The following is a 3,319-nucleotide window of genomic DNA, read 5'->3' as shown; positions in this document are numbered from 1 at the left end:
TAATGTGGATTATTTGGAATTAAATCAACATCAATCAACTTTATTTTCTACCATTATTTGGAGTAATTAGAATAGTAGAAATGATTATAGTTTCAACTATGTAGAAGATTTGGTGGAAACAATTTTTCGTATTCTACTTAAGTGTACAATATTTTATAATGTTTTACAGTTCACTTAAGTGCACTGTACCTTACGATGTTTCTTATTTACTCTATCTCTCATCAATTCGTCCTTTTGTGTGTGATCCTGTAGATTTTTGCGACATTGACAATTGCATTAAATCACGTATTTAACATAATAAACAATAAGCGATATCTAGCAACACATCACTGTTACCCAAGACACGAAAATGTCATGTGCTATGACAAATCCCTTTTTGTGATAATACTTGTGTGTACAATTATCCTTGGACTGCAATCCAATAGACAAGAATGTCATATAGAAACCCAAATTTCTATTGGACTTTAGAATCAAGCAACAATCAATACACAAATAGCAAGTTGAAGAGCACTGCATCAAATAAAGATAACCACATCCAAGCTTAGCAACTCTATGATCTTCTTCAAAATTGCCCATGTATCAGATGACTCCAAAGATGGCATTAGGCATAGGTTCAAAATAACGGCTTCACCATGATCATGTTGCAGATGAACTCAAATGGATCTTCAATTTTGTATCAGATGAATGTTCACTTCACAAGCACTTGGTTCCATGAAAGTTGGCATTGACCAAGTCGTTTGCATAGGGAGCGTTGCCTAAATTCTAAGTCCAATAGTCTCATATCAAACCAACAGTCCATACAAGATGTTTTTTAGGGTTTTTGTTTTTATTATGTACATTAAGATCAAAAGACCACACAAACAAACCAGTATATACAAACACAAGATATCACAAAATATGGTAAAGTAGACAAAGTGAAAATGACATTAAAGTAAACAACTTGAATGATATGAATAATGAAAAATGAATAAGGCTTAAAAATTAAAGTGCATAAAAGTAAATGATTTGAAATTAAAGGTTAGTTGTTAGTGGATTAGTAGTTAGTATTACTTTTGCTTTGCTTTTGTTTAAGTCATTCTTTGGAGAACACTCAACCCACTTATCACAAGCATGGATCCTTGAACCAAGACATCTTCCAAAGGAAGGAAAAAAGACCAAGTTTCCACACAATACCATGAAAGAGGGGAGACTTACAATCTCACTAACTAGAATGCTATGCCTTTTTGTGTCAAAATTTAGCGCTATGTTAAGCAAACGTAATTGGACTTATGTAGAAGTCACAACTTTTTGAGGCCGGACAATAGAATTTTGGTGTTAATTCGTGTTAGATACATAGTATAACAGACTATGCTCATGAAACATACCACACACAAAAAGAATATGCAAAGTGGGGGGACCTAATCTCATCCATACTTATGTTGATTTTGCAATCAACTAGCCTTAGGATATAAAGATATCATAGGTCCATGACATGAATGCATAAAGAAGGGGAATGAGATTAAGAGGGAGGGGGGATGGATTCAACACAAATTGGTCAAAGGAAAACTTTTACCAAGTTAAGATCATTCATTCATTTTGGGAGATGGAACGTACATTCCATCAATCCCCTAAATTCAATGATCTTAACCTAGCAAAGTCAAATCAACCTTGACCAAGGCCCAACAACACAAGTCAAATTCACAAAGTCAATTAAAATGACTTTACACAATTTATTTGGCATTTAATCAATTAAAAATAATAAAAATATGCATTAAATTAAATTATGGTTGGTCAATTTCCTAAAACCTCATCAAAACACCAAAGAAATGGCAATGAGATTTATCATAGGTTAACCAAGGTCAAAGGACCTTGGAGAAAAAAATTCAGAATTTTTGGAAACTTAAAAGTATTTTTAAACAATTAAAAAATATTCACAAAAATCAATTAAATCATGAAAAATATTAATAATGATCCAAAAAATAATTTTAATTCAAAAAATGAAAGAGGATTTTATTTAAATTTTTTTTGGTGAAACTCTCATATTTTTTGGATCAATATTAAATTTAATATGAATTAATGAAAATAAAACAAATAAAATGAAAATCAATTAATAAGAAAAAACGTGGACCACTTGATCTCATTCATTAATTGAGGTGGCTGATCAAGTGGTCTAAAATGCACGTTCCACCAAACACACGAGTCAGCGCGCCACACAGTTGGTAATCAAAAGGAACGCTCAAGATTAAAACGCAAAGGCTTGATCATGTGGCTCAGAACCTGTCTAGCACACCACCGGTCGTCTTCTCAAGCGACCTTGGCCGGACTGGTTCTATCATCACCATTACAAAAATGAAAAAGAAGGGCATGATCTAAAAGAGAAAATGACACTGATCACGAATCTGACCTCAATTCAACCTAACTTCAAGTATATTGAGAGATACATGGAGTTGAAATTTGAGGTACATGAACTGAGTTGCTTCGATTTGACCTTAAAACAACTCAATCTTCTTGCCTATATTGGTAGGACTTCAGACAACCAAGGATCCAAGAGAATTGATGAGAAATGAGAGAGAATCGAAGAGAAGAAAAAAATCTGGAAAATACCTGCAATGTTGTGCAGAACTTGATCTCTCTTGCTTCAATTCGTGTTTGATCTTGCTTAGGAAGCTTGCAGAAGTAGTTTAGGATTGGTACAAAGCTTTAGATCCTGGAGTTTTTGAATCTCCAAACAGTGAGATTCAAACTCAATTTTCAAGTGAAAATTCTCAGGTTTTCCTTTCAAACGTGACGGTTTCAAGTGTGGGAGGCAAAGTTGGCGCGTAAAGGTCCTCAAATCTGATGCAAGGGCCTCTTATTTATAGCTCAAGCAAGTGTTATTTGCACCTTTCAAAAGGTTTCCAATTTTGGCAATTGCATGATGCATGCTTGCATGGGAGTGTACAGGCCCATGAAGCCACTCAATTAAGTCCATAATTACATGAAATTGAGTCTGAATGTGAATTGGAGTGCAAGGAAAAAGTGTGTAGCTGTTTGAAGATTGGTCCTTGCCAAATGATGCAGCCATGTTTATACCATGTGCAAATCCCTCAAACCTTGTCCAAAATGAATGAATTTGGACTCTTTGGAAAGGTTAGATCAAGGGGAACAACTCTTATGTTGAGCACTTTTCCATTTGAACCTTGTATCATGATGAATTTTGAGGTGGAAGTTTGGAAATTTCAACATGTCAAAAATGTTTCTAAGTGTCAAGCCATATGTTAAATTATTCCACCTTAGCTAACTTTTTATGTGAGCTTCAAATGAGAAAAGTGTCTTCATCAAAATTGTAGCTCTTTCAAAA

Source organism: Lathyrus oleraceus, chromosome 2 (genome assembly GCF_024323335.1).
Source record: "Lathyrus oleraceus cultivar Zhongwan6 chromosome 2, CAAS_Psat_ZW6_1.0, whole genome shotgun sequence".
NCBI lineage: Eukaryota > Viridiplantae > Streptophyta > Magnoliopsida > Fabales > Fabaceae > Lathyrus > Lathyrus oleraceus.
Note: the sequence above shows the minus strand (reverse complement) of the source record.